This window comes from Erpetoichthys calabaricus, chromosome 4 (assembly GCF_900747795.2).
Source record: "Erpetoichthys calabaricus chromosome 4, fErpCal1.3, whole genome shotgun sequence".
NCBI classification, from domain to species: Eukaryota; Metazoa; Chordata; class Cladistia; order Polypteriformes; family Polypteridae; genus Erpetoichthys; species Erpetoichthys calabaricus.
Genome location: NC_041397.2, coordinates 332,164,425 through 332,185,627, shown reverse-complemented (window position 1 = coordinate 332,185,627; position 21,203 = coordinate 332,164,425). Strand labels below are relative to the sequence as shown.

The 21,203-nt window shown below is 45.3% G+C and overlaps 2 protein-coding genes across 35 annotated transcripts in view; one reads left to right on the top strand and one right to left on the bottom strand.

Annotated features, from left to right (window-relative positions):
• The window catches only part of LOC114641392 (C-type lectin domain family 5 member A-like), a 1,576,682-nt gene that overhangs the window by 764,568 nt on the left and 790,911 nt on the right, over positions 1-21,203 (bottom strand). The window lies entirely within an intron of this gene.
• The window catches only part of LOC127527375 (CD209 antigen-like protein E), a 381,022-nt gene continuing 371,815 nt past the window's right edge, over positions 11,997-21,203 (top strand). For both annotated transcript variants that reach the window (XM_051925977.1, XM_051925978.1), the window contains exons 1-2: positions 11,997-12,110; positions 12,336-12,383. The gene's annotated coding sequence lies outside the window, so the exon portion shown is untranslated. The remainder of the gene's footprint in view (positions 12,111-12,335; positions 12,384-21,203) is intronic.

The following is a 21,203-nucleotide window of genomic DNA, read 5'->3' as shown; positions in this document are numbered from 1 at the left end:
AAGAAGTGGCCGGAGAGGGAAGTCTGGGCATCTCTGCTCAAGCTGCTGCCCCCGCGACCCGACCTCGGATAAGCGGGAGACAATGGATGGATGGATGGAGATGAAAATGCAATCTCCATCCATTTTCCTACCCGCTGAATCCGAACACAGGGGTCTGCTGGAGCCAATCCCAGCCAACACAGGGCAGGAAACAATCCTGGGCAGGGTGCCAACACACCGCAGGACACACACAGCCCAATTTAGAATCTCCAATCCACCTAACCTGCATGTCTTTGGACTGTGGGAGGAAACCAGAGCACCCAGAGGAAACCCATGCAGAACATATTTTAATTAGCATGGGCCAATGGGTGGGGCTAAGACTTCAACATGTGACCAAAGCATTTTTGGAAGGTACTGGCAGCTTCTAATAAGATGGAAACTGGTGTGAAGGAAATGAGAGAGTTGGCATATTGTCAGAATGAAAATGTTATATCACTTAGACGCAAAGAGATTTTAGATAGGCTTGGAGATGTTGAGATTTTCACCAACAGTGAGGTAAATGATGCTGTATGGCAGAATTTATAGTACATGACGTACACGGCAACCCATGCAGCCCCAGGTCGTCCTCGGCTGAACATTGCAGCAGAAGTAATAAAGACAGATCCGCTCCATGGCGTAAAGACCAATCAAATAACACGCCTCATCAGAAGTTCCAAAAGGACAAAGAATGTGGGAGTTTGGTCTCAGGTAAGGACGAGCATTTTTTACACCTAACAAAGGCAACAGCCATCTTTCTTGAGGCAGCTGGACGTCAAATATCGCGGCCGTCTCTCTCCCCACATGCAGCCGCGCTTAAAGGATTTGATACTGTCAGCTAACTTAATTGATGAGTTGTCTCTGTCATTGAATACTTTAATTTTTCAGACTGGCTAATCATTTTTTAAAGGTAATCCCACAGTGTGGTCATACATTACAACAAAGCTGACGCTGTAAGAAGCCTGTTCAAACAGATCCCTGCTTTGTCAGAGGTTAAGAAGTTAAGTACCCTTAGGTTTACCCAATCTATGCACGTAATACAATACAATACAGTTTATTTTTGTAGAGCCCAAAATCACACAGGAAGGGCCACAGTGGGCTTTAACAGGCCCTGCCTCTTGAGCCCCCCAGCCTTGACTCTCTAAGAAGACAAAGAAAAACTCCCAAAAAGTTTAATGCCTTAAGCTATTTGGACAGCACTCTATGCCCACTTCAGTACATTTATCTGAATGAATAAACTAGAAAGCCTTTATATATAAGATATACTTAAAAAGAAATGAGATCAAACAACAATAAAAGCAGTAGTAATGCAATAAATAATACCAATTCACTGTAAAGTGGCTGCACAAGAGCAGCAGCAGTGTGAATGAGTCCATTTCTCACACCGACCAAAAACGTATTTAAACCGCCTTCATTTGATTATTTTTGTTCAATGTATTTATGGCTATTGGATAGAAACTGTTTCTGTACTTTCAAAGATCTAGAACGCCGACCAGAGGGGAACAGTTCAAACAGGTGGTGACCAGGGGGTGAAGGATCCTTAATGCTGTTTGTGGCTCTGGTGAGACAGTGGGTGAAGGTAGGAAGGGCAGACAGCAGCAGCCTGTGACTTTTGTGCTGTGTTTATGACTCTCTGGAGAGCCTTCTCGTCTGTTTCTGTGCACCATACTGTGATACAGCATGCCAGGAGGCTCTCAATGGTTGAACAATAAAAAGCCACCAATAGTTTTGCTCCAAGTTGTTTTTCCTGAGCATTCTCTGAGATGTGGGTTGTCAAGAATTTGGAGGCGTGCACCCTGTCCACTTGGTCTCCATGGATGTAGAGAGAACCAGGTTCTGTGCTGTGCTTTCTGAAGTTCAGGATGAGTTCCTTGTTTTTTGTGGTGTTCAGTGTTAAGTTATTCACTTAACACCATTCTGTCAGTACTTGGACCTCGTCTCCATAGGCTGACTCATCTCCTTCTATTATGAGCCCCCATTACAGTGGTGTCACCTGCAAATGTAATGATAATATCGGTGGGATGGATTAGGGTGCAGACATACGTGGATAAAGAGTAAAGTAGTGGGCTCAGCACGCAGCCTTGTGGAGAGCCTGTGCTGAGCAGAAGGGAAGAGGAGAGATGAGGGCCAAGTTTAACCCTTTGTTGGCGGTTTGTCAGAACATCCTTTATCCAGGGTGCAGATAGAGTTAAGGAGGCCTAAGTCAGTCAGCTAGCTTACCAATATGTCAGGGATAATTGTATTAAATGATGGACTGTAACCGACTAAGAGCGGCCTTACACAGCTCCATGTTTGGTCTACTGGCTCAGTGCAGTATATAGAGGGGTAGCAATGGCATCTTCTGTGGACCCCTGTTTGATCTGTAAGCAAACTGATGTTGGTCGAAAGTGGGTGGAAGGCAGGATTTAATGTGCTGTAAGACCAGTCTCTCGTAGCACTTCATTACCCACCGGCGTTGAGTGACACCGGTCTATAACCATTCAAGCTCTCCGTGGCTATTGTTTTAGGGATTATAATAATGGTTGATGATTTTAGGTAGGGTGGAATGTAGTCAAGTAGTACACACTTCTATAACAAGATTAAATTGCCCAATGGTATGTAAAGCCTTAGTTAAATTTTTTACCGTTTAGAAGAGCTTCACTTGTTAAGATCTTATGAACTGTCTGGAAAAGGGCCACTGGAAGTGGACATATTTACTTGTGTCACACACGTGCAAGCCCTGAGGTGAGTGAAACATCGTGAGATCAAGGGTGAATTTATGGTACTAACGCCCTTTCTCTCTTTTTCATCAGACCAAAAGAAGAAAAATAGCCAATATACTCACACGCCAACTTTTGGATAACCCAAGATGGCCGCCCCAATGTCACTTCCACACTCAATCCCAGATGAAAGCGTCACTTCCGTCCACCCGTTATGACGTTATTGTCTGCCACATCATTTCCTCCAGCCATCTTGTTTCTGTATAAAAATGCCATTTCCCTGCTTCCAGTTGTCAATTGCTTTTTTAAAGTATTTTGTTTGGTTTTGTGACTATTTTCTTGCTTTGTCTGCTGGACAATATACGGGGACATTCCCTAACTGTTTGTTTGTGGTGGAAATTCTGCTTTTTCACAACACTTGGAAATAAGTCAGCTGAGTACTTTTGAGAAATTTTTGATTTTCTGAATATTGACTTGTTTGTCATAGAGCATTTCTCCATTGTGACCTTTGCTTTCATAATCTGAATCTTTCCAACACCTCTTAGTGGTCTTCATGGTCAGATCAAATCACAATCACAGCTCAAGAACCTTGGGCCAGGCACAGTGCTTGGGTTCAAAGCCTGATCTTAACTTTGGCTTTGGCTGTTGGCGTCCAGTGCAAAGGCAGCTACAGTCACTCATATACTTCAGCTTTACTGCAGCACACACACAGTTGTTTTACGACATTTTGTATTAGTCGGTAGTTTAAGTCATTGTCATCTGTCAGGACATTTTAAATACCATAATGGCTTTAAGTGATCCTCTGTTTTATTTTAGCTTAGAGGGTCTGACTTGTATTCACCAGTCTCAGATGGAGACCATCTAGTGGAGGAAATCCAGAGGCTCTGTCCTACCTCTGGATAGAGAGTGACACGTGGCCATCTTCAGACGAGAAGTCTTTGAGTCCAAACTAAATGTACTGGACAGAGTTAACAGAATTGTGGAGTTTAGCTAATGGCTCATGGCAATGCATACATCACGTTCCATTACTCGTCTATTTAAAGACAGCCAGCGTGTGGTTTAGACATGGCTAACATGACAATTCAAATTACTCTGTAAATGTCCTCAGCACGGAGGTGACTTAAGCAATCCTCTGTAATGAGAGACGATTCTCGTATCACAGCCTCGAGAGTACGAAGTTCTCTTTGAAGAGTCGATCCTGAAGGCTCACAGATGTACCCTAGACTTGTATTCCAAAGAAGGATGACCTTTTTGAAGAAGGGGACGGTTATACTGAGATTTCTGCTAAAAACAGTAGAACAGGAATTGCAAGTAGAACGTCAAACACAAATGTCAATAAGACCAAATCAAAGTGATCCACGTGATTAGAATGGTACCTTCTTTATGGGAGCGATGAAAATGTCCTCCAAACAATTGCAATCAAAACGTACCTGTCAGTACGCCCCTAAACTCTTCAGAAACAGGATATTCATTCTCCTCATTAACAATTTACATAAATGATTTAGAGCCAGATAGTAAACACACAGAAGGACAATGTCAATGTCAATTTATTTATATAGCACATTTAAAACAACATAGTAATGCTGTGGCCAAAGTGCTTTACAATAATAGAATAAAAGAAAAACAAAACAAATTAGCATAAAACATAAATAGAAATGAAACATATGAAAATAAAATAAAATACATAATAAATAGAAGTAATGTTATATACATAGTAAAGACTTACGATCATAGGACAGTGGCCGTTGGGATAAACTAAAACATAAAAACAAAGTTAAAACATAGACTAGAGACACGAGCAGATGGCCAGCCACACCAGTCGGCGCCATCTTACGGCCCAGAATAGACAGTACTGCTAACAATACTAAAAGATATTCTGTTACCAAGAGTTCTCAAAAAAACAGCCCAAAAGGTTAAATTGGTCCTTAACAGGACCGTTGCCAATTACTATATTGGATAATTCCAACTTTAACAGAACTGGAAAGTTTTATAATCCACTTGTCCAAATGGAGAGCAAGAATCTGTCATTTAACAGAAAACTTTAAGAAGACTGCAACCCGATAGACAGACTCAAATGCTGCTGTATCCTGTGGGGGTAAACGATACGTGAGTAGCTAGGAACGAAACCCTAAAAGAACAATTGCAGAAATTAAAATGATAAATAACAAATGAAGACAGACAAACACTGGAGCTGCTGTTACCGGCAGGCCACTCATGGCAGCGCCAGAAGTTCAGTGACATTATGAGAATGCCAATTCTCCGTCCTTAATGGGCCCAAATAACCCCAGGCCTGCAGGTTTCTACGCGCTGCGCCGGCGACTTGGGTGGTACCCTACTGCATCCCTACGGGGGTCACCCATTGTATTGTCTCTGACTGTGCAAGTGAAACGTGGGCTGTAGCAGAGTTTTGGGATTTCCACATAATCAGTTTGCAACGAAACCTGAATGTTATGTTAAAGACTTAAAAGGTTTCATTAATAACTTAAATGATTTCCATACGAGACGGTTACTCGTTGTTTATGATGCTGCAAGTCTGTCTACAAATAAAGCCGTTGATGAGGGAATGGACACTAAGAATGACCGATTGGAGAAGTACATCCTCCAACTCCTGGAAATCTCCTTAGGATCAAACAGCTTTAGATTTGAGGAATTTCATCTTCAAGTGAAGAGCACAGCCAAGGACAATCAATTTGCTGCAGCATACGCTAATATCACATATTTGAGGATATTTATAGAACAGAAGAATAACTTAACCAATGGGTTATCATTTTGAATTGTCATAACTTGATCATAAAATTAGTTTTGAAGATGCACAGCAATCAGAACCCATTTTTGGACAGGATTGTTTGTTATAAACTCTTCTGGGTACTTAAATATATTTCAAAGATAGCGATATTCACTGCTTGCTCCACAGACGCAGCTCTCATTCTACTGTACGTGTCAAGGGATCCCTGAATCACAATAACTGAGATTTCAAAGGATTTGCATTAATCAGCAATGACTTTGTACCACCACTTAATTATTTCAGACTCTGGGGGGAACTCTAAGACCTCCACACATAAAATACCAGTCCAGGCCAACAAAATTAGAATAAGAGACGATACCTAATAGACATTCTTTGGATACGAACACTGAAACTGAAAATGTTTTAAAAAATCAGATTTTAAAACAATCTTAGAAATATACGAAATATACTATTAGTCATTTTTACAAAATTGGTATATACACAATAAGAATTGTCATACCTGAAGCTCATTTAATATGCTGTTTTTGACAAAGGAAATTAAGAACGTTTTGGGTCTAAACACTGAACGCCATAACCTCCAAAGGGAAGAATTAAGAAACATAAATTTGACAAATAAGAGGAGACCATTCAGCCCATCAGGCTCGTTTTGTTTAGCTAATAGCTAAGCCGTCTCAATGTCTCATTCAAAATCTTCTTAAAGGTTCTCAAGGTTTCTGCTTCAACTCCATGTCTCGGAATAGGGTGGTCCAGATCTAATTATGCAATTTTCATTATGCTACTATAACTTAAGTTTATTACATAGAAAATCACCTGAAAAATCCCATACCATCGAGAAGTGTGCAAACTGACGACATGAAGAATCGTCTTTGCACCAAACTGGAATCGCCCCCGCATAAATCAAAGTCATCCAGATGATCTGGATCTGCATAATTAGATCTGGACCACCCTGTAGTTTCTTTCAGAGTCTCACAGCTCTTTGTGTAAAGAAGTGCATCCTGGCTTCAGTTTTAAACACACTTCACCTTAATTTCCACTGATGTCCTCGAGTTCATGATTCACTCTCTGGTCAAAAGAATGTTGCTGGATCTCCTTTGTCGATGCCTTTTTTGGATTTGAAATACCTGGATGAGGTCCCCACACAGTCTTCTCTGTTCAGACTATCCATCCATCCATCCATCCATCCATCCTCTTCCGCTTATCCGAGGTCGGGTCGCGGGGGCAGCAGCTTGAGCAGAGATGCCCAGACTTCCCTCTCCCCGGCCACTTCTTCTAGCTCTTCCAGGAGAATCCCGAGGCATTCCCAGGCCCTCCAGCATGTCCTGGGTCTTCCCCGGGGCCTCCTCCCAGTTAGATGTATCCAGAACACCTCACCAGGGAGGTGTCCAGGAGGCATCCTGATCAGATGCCCGAGCCACCTCATCTGACTCCTCTCGATGCAGAAGAGCAGCGGCTCTACTCTGAGATTCTCACCCTATCTTTAAGGGAGAGCCCAGACACCCTGCGGAGGAAACTCATTTCAGCCGCTTGTATTCGCGATCTCGTTCTTTCGGTCACTACCCATAGCTCATGACCATAGGTGAGGGTAGGAACATAGATCGACTGGTAAATTGAGAGCTTTGCCTTATGGCTCAGCTCCTTTTTCACCACGACAGACCGATGCAGAGCCCGCATCACTGCGAATGCCGCACCGATCCGCCTGTCGATCTCACGCTCCATTCTTCCCTCACTCGTGAACAAGACCCTGAGATACTTGAACTCATCCACTTGGGGCAGGATCTCGCTCCCAACCCTGAGAGGGCACTCCACCCTTTTCCGGCTGAGGACCATGGTCTCAGATTTGGAGGTGCTGATTCCCATCCCAGCCACTTCATACTCAGCTGTGAACCGATCCAGAGAGAGCTGAAGATCACGGCCTGATGAAGCAAACAGGACAACATCATCTGCAAAAAGCAGTGACCCAATCCTGAGTCCACCAAACTGGGCCCCCTCAACACCTTGGCTGCACCTAGAAATTCTGTCCATAAAAGTTATGAACAGAATCGGTGACAAAGGGCAGCCCTGGCGGAGTCCAACTCTTACTGGAAACGGGTTCAACTTACTGCCGGCAATGCGGACCAAGCTCTGACACCGATCGTACAGGGACCGAACAGCTCTTATCAGGGGTTCCGGTACCCCATACTCCCGGAGTACCCCCCACAGGATTCCCCGAGGGACACAGTCGAACGCCTTTTCCAAGTCCACTAAACACATGTACACTGGTTGGGCGATCTCCCATGCACTCTCCAGGACCCTGCTAAGAGTGTAGAGCTGGTCCACTGTTCCGCGACCAGAACGAAAACCACACTGTTCCTCCTGAATCCAAGGCTCGACTATCCGACGGACCCTCCTCTCCAGGACCCCCAAATAGACTTTTCCAGGGAGGCTGAGGAGTGTGATCCCTCTGTAGTTGGAACACAACCTCCGGTCCCACTCTTTAAGAAGGGGGACCACCACCCCAGTCTGCCAATCCAGAGGCACTGACCCTGATGTCCATGCGATGTTGCAGAGACGTGTCAACCAAGACAGCCCTACAACATCCAGAGCCTTGAGGAACTCCGGGCATATCTCATCCACCCCTGGGGCCCTGCCACCAAGGAGTTTTTTGAACACCTCAGTGACCTCAGTCCCAGAGATGGGGGAGCCCACCTCTGAGTCCCCAGGCTCTGCTTCCTCATTGGAAGGCATGTTAGTGGGATTGAGGAGGTCTTCGAAGTACTCCCCCCACCGACCCACAAAGTCCCGAGTCGAGGTCAGCAGCGCAATATCCCCACCATATACAGTATTGACACTGCACTGCTTCCCCCTCCTGAGACGCTGGATGGTGGACCAGAATCTCCTCAAAGTCCGAAAGTCGTTCTCCATGGCCTCCCCAAACTCCTCCTACGCCCAAGTTTTTGCCTCAGCAACCACCGAAGCCGCATTCCGCTTGGCCTGCTGGTACCTATCAGCTGCCTCCAGAGTCCCACAGGACAATAGGACTCCTTCTTCAGCTTGATGGCATCCCTCACCGCTGGTGTCCACCAATGGGTTGGGGGATTGCCACCATGACAGGCACCGACCACCTTACAGCCAGAGCTCCGGTCAGCTGCCTCAACAATAGAGGCATGGAACATGGCCCATTCGGACTCGATGTCCCCCACCTCCCTCGGGATGTGGTTGAAGTTCTGCTGGTGGTGGGAGTTGAAGCTACTTCTGACAGGGGGCTCTGCCAGATGTTCCCAGCAGACCCTCACAACATGCTTGGGCGTACCAGGCCTGACTGGCATCCTTCCCCACCATCGAAGCCAACTCACCACCAGGTGGTGATCAGTTGACAGCTCCACCCCTCTCTTCACCCGAGTGTCCAAGACATGTGGCCGCAAGTCCGACGACACGACCACAAAGTCGATCATCGAACTGAGGCCTAGGGTGTCCTGGTGCCAAGTGCACATATGAACACCCCTATGCTTGAACATGGTGTTCGTTATGGACAATCTGTGACGAGCACAGAAGTCCAATAACAAAACACCGCTCGGGTTCAGATCAGGGGGGCCATTCCTCCCAATCACACCGTTCCAGGTCTCACTGTCATTGGCCACGTGAGCATTGAAGTCTACCAGCAGAACGAGGGAGTCCCCAGATGGTATGCCCTCTAGCACCCTCTCCAGGGACTTCAAAAAGGGTGGGTACGCACAAACAACAGTTAGGACCCCCCCCCCCCCGGGGGGCAATAAGAATGCCTACACCCGCTTGGCGCCTCTCACCGGGGGCAACTCCAGAGCGGTAGAGAGTCCAGCCCATCTCAAGGAGATTGGTTCCAGAGTCCAAGCTGTGCGTCGAGGTGAGCCCGACTATATCTAGCTGGAACCTCTCAACCTCACGCACAAGCTCAGGCTCCTTCCCCTTCATAGAGGTGACATTCCATGTCCCAAGAGCCAGCTTCTATAGCCGAGGATCGGACCACCAAGGTCCCCGCCTTTGGCCACCACCCAACTCACACTGCACCCGACCTCCTTGGCCCCTCCCATAGGTGGTGAGCCCATAGAAAGGGGGACCCATTTTGCCTCTTCAGGCTGTGCCCAGCCGAGCCCCATGGGTGCAGGCCCAGCCACCAGGTGCTCGCCATCGAGCCCCACCTCCACGTCTGGCTCCAGAGGCGGGCCCCGGTGACTCGTGTCTGAGCGAGGGTAAACGCCGTCCAAATTTTTTATTCATCATAGGAGGTTATGTTGAACCGCACTTTGTCTCATCCCTCACCTGGGACCAGTTTGCCTTGTTCAGACTAAGCAGGTCTAATTCTCTGAGTCTGTCACAGTAGGACATGGCCTTCAGTCCCATGATGCACCTGGCTGTTCTCCTCTGCACAGCTTCAAGTGGTGCTATGTTTTTCTTGGTGACCAGAGTGGCACACAACACTCCAGATGAGGTCTAATCAGTGCATTATATGGTTTGAGCGTAACATTACTTGAGTTATATTCAACAGGCTTAATGATATAACTTAACCTTTTATTAATCTTTTAATTGCTTCTGTGCATTTCTTAGTTGATAAAAATGCTGTGTCAACATAAATTAGAATTTAGAATTAGATAGAGCTTTGGCTTTAGAAATGTGGCTTTTTACAGAAGTATATAAATAAATTAATACTGTATACACATAGATCAGAATGAATATAAAGGTAGAAAATTAAAGTTAAGTTAAAAATATTATTACCAAAGTGACAGGTGGCACATAACATTAAATTGACAGACACTAAAGTGACATGACTTATGCTGATAGGCTAACATGTTGTGGTGAGCGGCTGGGGATGGTACCCAGCCGGGACTCCAAGAAGGACCGGAGGAGGGCTTATGCCTCCTCCAGACCATGAGGGGCTGACCGCCCTGGTGGCTTTGGGGACCATGGGAAAGGAGCTTGGAAGCTCAACCCAATAGGGGCCCGTGGTCACCGCCAGGGGACGCCGCAATGCTTGAGGAGCCCTGGCCCTCAGCACTTCTGCCACACCTGGGAGTGCTGGGGGAAAGAAGACCAGTGACACCCGAAGTGCTTCCGGGTGCACAGCCGGCATTTCAGTCACACCAGGGAGTGCTGGCAGGAGCTCATTGGGAGGCACCTAGAGCACGTCCGGGTGGGTTTAAAAGGGGCCACCTCCCTCCATTCAATGCCTGGAGTTGGGAGGAAGAAAGACGGAGCTCGGGAGGACAGGAGTGGAGGCGGACCTGAAGAGAGGCATTGTGAGGCCTGGACTTTGGGGGTGAGAGTATGGAAGTACTGGGTTGTGTGCTGTTTCACTTGTAAATATAAATAAATGTGTGTTTGGTTGCAAACCAGCGGTGTCCGCCTGTCTGTGTCCAGGCCGGCTTCCACAACGTTTAAGGTGACACACTATGACATAGGCTCTTCAGTAGTCACCACATAGTGAGATATCAGACGCAGTGCAGAGCTAATCTAGCTTATGAGGCCGACCACACAAGAGCAGAGAAGGAGCATCAGGCCCAGACGTCACAGCAGGTAGTGTGCTGTTGTGCTTCACACCCTGAGGTTGTGAGTTCAAATACTGACCCTCAGCAAGTCACTTGACCTCCCAATGGGCTCACAGATCAAATTTAGCGTTGCCCTGATGTTCTTTCTGGTTTCCTCCTGGCACACCTCCCATGCAGATCTCATGTGTGAAGCCTCTTTCTAATGGCAGACTCGTGCACTTTAAAGTCATCAGTGACAAGTACTACCTGGAGGTCCTTCTCTCAGCACCTTTTGTCTGAAGATCTCTTGAAATTCCTTCCCAAACTCAGAGTCATCTACACCCTTCACTTTGAAGGCCTCAGAGAGCTCTTTTGTGATAACACACACTTCAACACCAGAGCAAACCAACTTAAATGTGGGAGGGTTCAATAAGAAGACAGCTTCAGACGAGATCCTCTCTCAGGATGTCCTTATCATCATCACCACCTGATTCTAATTTGAGGTATTTGAGGTGCTGATCAATGGAGGGGTGCACTTACTTTTTCCATATGTGGAATTTGCATTTCTGTTTATTGAAATGATAATATTTACTACCGAATGTGCATGTGGTTGTGTTCTGTCACCTTTATCTAAAGATTGCCTTTAACAGAAGATCAACTCTGGACATGTCCACATACAGCGCCTTCAGAAAGTCTTCAGACCCTTTCACTTTTCCACATTTTCTTATGTTGCAGCCTTGTACTAAAGTCATTTCAGTTCATAAAGTGAAAGTCGAATTTAAGACATTCTTGCAAATTAAATAAAAATAAAACCTGAAATATCCCACTGACCCAAGTAATCAGACCCTTTACTCAGTACTTACTTGAAGCCCCTTTGGCAGCGATCACGGCCTGCAGTCTTCTTGGCTCTGATGTGAAAGCTCTGCATGGTTTCCTCCAGATGTGACATTTAGAATTTATGTTGGTCTGAAGGATCTGATGAGTCAAACTCTGTGAAAGGATCTGCTTGGACAGAACCCCAGAGATGTGATGGCTAAAGCCTTTAAAGGACCTCAGCACAGAGTGTTCTGCTCATTCTTGGTGGGCACTCCAGCTGAACACTACACGCCTGACTTCTCTGACTAACAGGACCTGAAGACCATCTGTGGTGAAGAGGAACAGCCAAGAGATAAAGTGAGAGCTGCTAAGTCTTCCACAAGTCTTTACACACCAGTGAGCCCAGTGTGTTACACAGCAGAGGGTATGCTGGGCACTGACTGGTACTTTAGTGGTCTTCAGTGTTTTAGATGCTCATCAGTTATGTGTTATATTTGAACTGCCCTGTTCTAGTAATGCCTGCCCAGTGAATGTCACCAAATGCCATCTTCACAGTCCCCATTCTGCTCTTGTCATCTGCAGGTACTCGTGCAGTCGTCTGAACCTCTGAGTGGTGAGCAGTTTTTACAGGTGAGTTTCTGTTCTTTTCCATACAATCCTGTCAAACTTCACAATTCAACCGCCACCAAGAGAAAGAGAGGAGAGACTACAAGATGAGCAAAGCTTTAAAAAAGGAAATAAAAAAGAGACAAAGAGGAATGTCCTACTGCCCAATTTAAATGGCTATTCTAAGATTTGACTCGTTAATGAGATCCTGCCATATTTTAATTCAGTTTTGAGCGGTTCCTCTAAGTGGGAATTTGATTTTTCCAATTTCAAATATTCCAGGACATCAGTTACCCACTGACTTAAAAGAGGTGGGGGGTGGGATTCTGTCAGTTGAGCAGGATAAGTCGTCATTCATTCTAGTAATGCAGTGAAGGCCATTACAGTTGGTGTGTCCTTCTCCACTGTAAGCCCACCCTGCTGGAGCCCACCAAGCACAGCTGTTAATGGGTCAGGAGTGACTGTGACGCCGAGGCTGTCTGCTAGGCAGTCAAAGGTTTTGGTCCAGAATGACGTCAATTTCATGCAGGCCCAAACCATGAGGCCCAGTGAGAGATGTTCACAGGTTGAGTCTTGGTCTGGATCCATTTTGGACAATTTGAAGTTAGATAAATGTGCTTGATAAAAGATTTGAAATGGAATGATTGAGTGCTTTGTGCATTTGGAGTTGGAGTGACGTCTCTGTGTGTGTGGCTGGCTGCCTTCCACTCCTTTTCACAGATGGTAAGTGAATGATCCTTTCATACCAACATAATAATAATAATAATAATTCATTACATTTATATAGCGCTTTTCTCAGTACTCAAAGCGCTATCCACACCGTAGGATCTGTGAAAGGAAGAGACGTCAAGATGCTTTTCTATTTTACTGAGATGCTGTCCGAGTCTTTAGACTGATCAGGATTAACTCTGGAATAGAAATGGCTGGGAGTTGAGGAAAACTGGGCAGGTTCCTGTTAGCAAAGTTAAAGTGATAAGAAAGTAGTGGAAAAATTGTGTTACTGGGAAGTTACATTTGAAATGTAATTGTTCATAAGATGCAAAGATATGATCAATATACAGTCCTCAAAGTGTTTAAATTCAGGATGTTGTTCAAACATTAAATACTGTGTAGGATTGAGAGGGCAGAGAAAGATGATTATCATGTAAAAGTGTGACAGATTAGAGCTTCTCTGTCTTTAATTGCTTCTTACATTGGTTCAATTTTCTAAGTGAGTGACGGACAGTTGAATTATTAGCATATTGATGATAATTTGTATTTACTGGGCCACACAGCAGGGCATATAAAGAAGAACAGCAAGATTTGATTTCTATTGCACACCAGGCTTGTGTATATTCATCGGTTTGTGTTGATGTCCAGATCATTACAGTTTGAATAGCAAGATGTTGTTGATAAAGATCTTTATATTGACTTGTGATGTTTAGCCCTAGATATTTAAACTGATCTGCTGAAATAAATGGGAAGGTGCCAGTCTAGTATTGTGTGCTGGAGAGTTCACTGGACAAAGCACACTTTATTCACACGAGTCTGAGTCCTGATATCTTGTGAAACAATGCAAGGGTTGTTAGGACTGCTGGCCCAGAATGCACTGGGTCAGATATAAACAGGACCATACCATCTGCATATGCTGATATTGTGTGTTCAAGGCCTTAACTGATAATCCCCTTTATCTCTGATACATTTCAAAAGTGAACAGCCAATGGCTCAATGGTGAACGTATAGTGCAATGGTGACGAATGGCAGCCAGTTTGAAGGAGTGAGTTTGAAATAATGTTAATACAAACAGAGTCTTGTGGAGTAATATAAAGTAGTTTGATCCATGCACTTATATTTGGGCAATGTGATGAAGAGGTTGTCCCATTCGAAGATGTCAAATGCTTTTTCTGCATCCAAATATAATAATAAGATGTGAGGGACGTCTGGCATTTCTACTACTGGTGTTGATGGTGAAAAATGTAAGGACCTACAGAGAATGCAGTTTGTTGTGTTTCTGCGAAACGTGGCTAAATAACACCATCCCAGATGCCAACGTGGAGCTACCCGGGTTTAGCACAGTTAGAGCGGACAGAGATGCAAGTACCTGTGGTAAGCACAAAGGAGGAGGACTCGCTCTCTATATTAATACACGGTGGTGTCACTCTGGACATGTTAACGTCAAAATCTCCACTTGCTGCAGGGATATCGAACTGTTGGCCGTAAGTTTACGTCCCTACTATTTGCCCAGAGAGTTTGGACATGTCATTGTTGTTATTGTATACATTCCTCCTCGGGCAGACGTGGAGTCAGCGAGTGACATCATCCATTCCGCTGTTGCTAAGTTACAAACGCAGCACCCTGAGGCGCTTGTGCTAATCGCTGGAGACTTTAACCATGTGACGCTGGACAAAACATTGCCTGCATTCTACTGTAACACCCGGGGAAATAAGACTATTGATTTACTGTATGCAAACGTTAAAGACGCATACAGCGCCACCCCGCTGCCTGCGCTTGGGAAAGGAGATCATAACCTGGTTCAGCTTCAGCCTCACTATAAACCAAAAGTTAGAGTCCTACCTGTAACCACACGATCATTCAGGAAGTGGACCCCGGAGGCTGAGAATACTCTGAGAGAACTTTTTGGAACTACAGACTGGGATATCCTGCAGGGATCACATAGTGAGAACATTGAGGAGGTTGTTGACTGCACTGCTGACTACATCAACTTCTGTATGGACATTGTAGTTCCAGTAAGAACAGTACGCTGCTATGCTAACAACAAGCCATGGATTACAAGTGACATCAAGGGCCTTTTGAATCAGAAGAAAAGGGCTTTTAAAGACGGTGATCAGCATGAGCTCAAGCGCGTGCAGAAGGAACTCCGAGTCCAACTCAGGGCGGCGAAGGAGCAGTACAGGAGAAAGCTGGAGCAGAAGTTGCAGAATAACAGCATGAAGGAAGTGTGGGATGGGATGAAGATCATCACTGGCTGCAGCTCGAAGCGGGGTACCACCATTGAGAGAGACATGAAGAGAGCAAACCAAATGAACAACTTTTTTAACAGGTTTGACCACCCTAACCCACTCTCACTCTCACCTCGGAGTACTGCACCCTCCACACATCCTTCTGCTGATACCAGCATAGGAAAAACATCCCCACCCATAATAACAACAGCGCAAGTGAGCAGAGAGCTGAGGAGACTTCGTGCCAGCAAAGCAGCGGGTCCAGATGGAGTATCGCCACGACTGCTGAAGGTCTGTGCATCGGAGCTGGGGGGTCCTCTACAGCGCATCTTCAACCTGAGCCTGGAACAGGGGAGAGTCCCGAGGCTTTGGAAAACATCTTGTATCACCCCAGTACCAAAGGTATCACGTCCTAGTGAGCTGAATGACTTTCGGCCTGTTGCTCTGACATCACATGTGATGAAGACCATGGAGAGGCTGCTGCTTCACCACCTTAGGCCACAGGTTCAACACGCCCTTGACCCTCTGCAGTTTGCATATCAGGAGAAGGTGGGAGCGGAAGATGCCATCATCTATATGCTACACCGATCCCTCTCTCATTTGGACAGAGGCAGTGGTGCTGTAAGAATTATGTTTCTAGACTTCTCTAGCGCCTTCAACACAATCCAACCTCTGCTCCTTAGGGACAAGCTGACAGAGATGGGATTAGATTCATACCTAGTGGCATGGATCGTGGACTATCTTAAAGACAGACCTCGGTATGTGCGTCTTGGGAACTGCACGTCTGACATTGTGGTCAGCAACACAGGAGCGCCACAAGGGACTGTACTTTCTCCGGTCCTGTTCAGCCTATATACATCGGACTTCCAATACAACTCGGAGTCCTGCCATGTGCAAAAGTTCGCTGATGACACTGCTATCGTGGGCTGTATCAGGAATGGGCTGGAGGAGGAGTATAGGGACCTAATCAATGACTTTGTTAAATGGTCCGACTCAAACCACCTACACCTGAACACCAGCAAAACCAAGGAGCTGGTGGTGGATTTTAGGAGGCCCAGACCCCTCATAGACCCAGTGATCATCAAAGGTGACTGTGTGCAGATGGTGCAGACCTATAAATATCTGGGAGTGCAGCTGGATGATAAATTAGACTGGACTGCCAATACTGATGCGCTGTGCAAGAAAGGACAAAGCCGGTTATACTTCCTTAGAAGGCTGGCTTCCTTCAACATCTGCAATAAGATGCTGCAGATGTTCTATCAAACAGTTGTGGCGAGCACCCTCTTCTACGCAGTGGTGTGCTAGGGAGGCAGCATTAAGAGGAAAGACGCCTCACGCCTGGACAAACTGGTGAGGAAGGCAGGCTCTATTGTTGGCATGGAGCTGGACAGTTTAACATCTGTGGCAGAGCGAAGGGCGCTCAGCAGGCTCCTATCAATTATGGAGAATCCACTGCATCCACTAAATAATGTCATCTCCAGACAGAAGAGCAGCTTCAGCGACAGACTGCTGTCACTGTCCTGCTCCACAGACAGATTGAGGAGATCGTTCCTCCCCCAAACTATGCGACTCTTTAATTCCACCAGGGGGGGTAAACGTTAATATTTAACATTATACATAGTTATTGTCTGTTTTTTTTCACCTGTATTATTATCATTCTTTAATTTAATATTATTTATTGTATCAGTATGCTGCTGCTGAAGAATGTGAATTTCCCATTGGGATTAATAAAGTATCTATCTATCTATCGATTCTACAGCATGAGATCCCTGCTGATCCGTTCCTTTGCCGGTCTTTTCCAAGCCAGTCTGTGGTTGGCCGTATCATGAACTGGAACTTGAGCCCCGTTTAAACTTTGATGAAGCTTTAGCTTCCTTTTCCTTCTCTTTCTGAACCCTTGGTCTGTTGCTCATGCTTGTATATTCTTGTATACACTTGTAATTAAATCCACTCAGGTTGTCTAAATACAGGATACCTCAGAATGATTGTAGTAACGTAAAAACACCACTGCCAGTAGAGCTCCGTCCTAGATGGCCATCTCTCACACCGGACGAGACTCTTGTCTTTTTCCTCTCTTTTCTTTCTCTATTTCTCTGACTCTCTTATCTCTCGCTGTCTCTAATTCACATTCCTCTGTTCCTAAGACACCACATTTTGTTGTAAATCAGAGAATGAAAGATGAGATTGTGACATATTAGACATAGACATTAGTATCCTCCCAGGTGGCGCAGTGGTAGTGCTGCTGCTTTGCAGTAAGGAGACTGTGGAAGATTGTGGGTTTGCTTCCCGGTTCCTCCCTGTGTGGGTAGCGCTTTGAGTACTGAGAAAAGCACTATATAAATGTAATGAATTATTATTATGGTGATAAAAAATAAAGGATAAAAGAGAGATAAAGAGACAAAGGAGGAGGATAAAATAAGCAGTGTTTGAACAAATTGTAAATATCCTGAGCATCCAAACCAGTCCAAAGATGACTGTGAAAGCAAAACATGTCGACCTTGACCCCAACGGTTGTAGACATAAACCAAAACCAGACCAGAAACATCCATCTATTTTCCAACCTGCTGAATCCGAACACAGGGGTCTGCTGGAGCCAATCCCAGCTAACACAGGGCAGGGAACCAATCCTGGGCAGGGTGCCAACCCACCGCAGGACACACACAAACACACCAAGCACACACTAGGGCCAATTTAGAATCGCCAATCCACCTAACCTGCATGTCTTTGGGAGGAAACCCACGCAGACATGGGAAGAACATGCAAACTCCACGCAGGGAATTACCCAGGAAGTGAACCCGGGTCTCGTAACTGCGAGGCAGCAACGCTACCACTGTACCACTGCGCCACCGTGCCGCCCGATGTTGTTGATAAAGATCTTTATATTGACTTGTGATGTTTAGCCCTAGATATTTAAACTGATCTGCTGAAATAAATGGGAAGGTGCCAGTCTAGTATTGTGTGCTGGAGAGTTCACTGGACAAAGCACACTTTATTCACACGAGTCTGAGTCCTGATATCTTGTGAAACAATGCAAGGGCTGTTAGGACTGCTGGCCCAGAATGCACTGGGTCAGATATAAACAGGACCATACCATCTGCATATGTGCTGTTAGGACTGCTGGCCCAGAATGCACTGGGTCAGATATAAACAGGACCATACCATCTGCATATGTGCTGTTAGGACTGCTGGCCCAGAATGCACTGGGTCAGATATAAACAGGACCATACCATCTGCATATGTGCTGTTAGGACTGCTGGCCCAGAATGCACTGGGTCAGATATAAACAGGACCATACCATCTGCATATGCTGATATTGTGTGTTCAAGGCCTTAACTGATAATCCCCTTTATCTCTGATACATTTCAAAAGTGAACAGCCAATGGCTCAATGGTGAACGTATAGTGCAATGGTGACGAATGGCAGCCAGTTTGAAGGAGTGAGTTTGAAATAATGTTAATACAAACAGAGTCTTGTGGAGTAATATAAAGTAGTTTGATCCATGCACTTATATTTGGGCAATGTGATGAAGAGGTCGTCCCATTCAAAGATGTCAAATGCTTTTTCTGCATCCAAAGATAATAAGATGTGAGGGACGTCTGGCATTTCTACTACTGGTGTTGATTCTACAGCATGAGATCCCTGCTGATCCGTTCCTTTGCCGGTCTTTTCCAAGCCAGTCTCTGGTTGTCTGTATCATGAACTGGAACTTGAGCCCCGTTTAAACTTTGATGAAGCTTTAGCTTCCTTTTCCTTCTCTTTCTGAACCCTTGGTCTGTTGCTCATGCTTGTATATTCTTGTATACACTTGTAATTAAATCCACTCAGGTTGTCTAAATACAGGATACCTCAGAATGATTGTAGTAACGTAAAAACACCACTGCCAGTAGAGCTCCGTCCTAGATGGCCATCTCTCACACCGGACGAGACTCTTGTCTTTTTCCTCTCTTTTCTTTCTCTATTTCTCTGACTCTCTTATCTCTCGCTGTCTCTAATTCACATTCCTCTGTTCCTAAGACACCACATTTTGTTGTAAATCAGAGAATGAAAGATGAGATTGTGACATATTAGACATAGACATTAGTATCCTCCCAGGTGGCGCAGTGGTAGTGTTGCTGCTTTGCAGTAAGGAGACTGTGGAAGATTGTGGGTTTGCTTCCCGGTTCCTCCCTGTGTGGGTAGCGCTTTGAGTACTGAAAAAAGCACTATATAAATGTAATGAATTATTATTATGGTGATAAAAAATAAAGGATAAAAGAGAGATAAAGAGACAAAGAAGGTGGATAAAATAAGCAGTGTTTGAACAAATTGTGAATATCCTGAGCATCCAAACCAGTCAAAAGATGGCTGTGAAAGCAAAACATGTCGACCTTGACCCCAACGGTTGTAGACATAAACCAAAACCAGACCAGAAACATCCATCCTTTTTCCAACCTGCTGAATCCGAACACAGGGGTCACAGGGGTCTGCTGGAGCCAATCCCAGCTAACACAGGGCACAAGGCAGGAACCAATCCCGGGCAGGGTGCCAACCCACCGCAGAGACCAGAAACAACCTCAAAATAACACAGCAGAGACTTATAAAATGAATAAAACAAAAATGTGACCACAACACTGTCACTGCATCAGAAAAATTAGACCTCACCATTCACTTTCAGTCTCGCGAATCACACCCAATTCAAGCATCTGCTTCTCCTTATTGTGTACCTCAGTCCTCTCTTCTTCTGGTAAATGATACGGACACATCTTTACTTCAACACCAATCATATTCTTGTGTCCAGCGAGTTCAGTCCGGCCAGACAAGAATGAAAAGACAGCAGAGTTCTTCCCATTCAGGGACAGTAAATCAGCCTTCTGCATGTCCATCAAATCCTCGTCAATATCTCAGTCTGAGAGACTTCAGCTGCAGTGGCCACCACCTCATTAGGGTCACGCTACTCCTACAAAACATTCACATGTAAGATCTGAACAGGTTTCCCCCAGCCAGGAATACTAACCCTCTACTTCACAGAGCTCATTCGTTCCTCCACGCCATTGGCCTCCAGCCATTTTGCCATAAAATTGTGTGGGTCAGACTGGACCAAAACAAGTACCCGATTGCCCTTTTGGAATTCACAGTTTGATTTTTGTATAATAATTATGTTTTTGTGCCCCTTGTTCGTGCTGAAACCCCTGTCCATTCTTCCCAAAGAATATCCAACACCCCTCATGGTCTCCTGAGAAATAATAGTTCAAATGGACATAAGCCGGTAGATGCCTGGGGAGACTCACGAACCGTGAACACAAGAAAGATGTAACACCTTCTCCCATCGTGGTCATCGTGAGCCACAGATCAAACTATGTGTTTGAAAGTCTTGTTAAATCGTTCAGTCAGGCCATTCATCTGAGGATGGTAAACTGTGGTCCTCAATTGTTTAGTTGCTAGGTTCTCACTTAGCTGTTTCATTATGCATACCCTGATCTTGTGTGGAATGGCAATACGAGTAAAAACCTCCGACAAAGCCTTTGTCACATCCTACATGTTAGCCTTCCACAAAGGGGCCACCTTGGTATATCTTGTTGCATAATCAGCCAACACAAGCATGTACTGATAACACTCTTACTGTTGGGAAGTGGACCAGAATGTCTAACCTGACGTCCAAAGGGACGTCCAAAATAGGCATCGGTGAACATGGAGCCCTAGTGGCTCTAAGAGTGGAAACAACTTGACAGTTGGGGCAAAACTCACAAAACTGCTCCCCATCTCTGCCCATATTCAGCCAATAAAACCATTTTGAAAGGTGATCCCTCATCTTCTCAGCATCGAGATAACTCCTCCAAGATGTGTCTGAGCAATTTTCAACAACATGTCTCTACGACCGCTCAGGACCACCAACTGTTCACTCAGCCCACCCCCAATGCAATCAGAA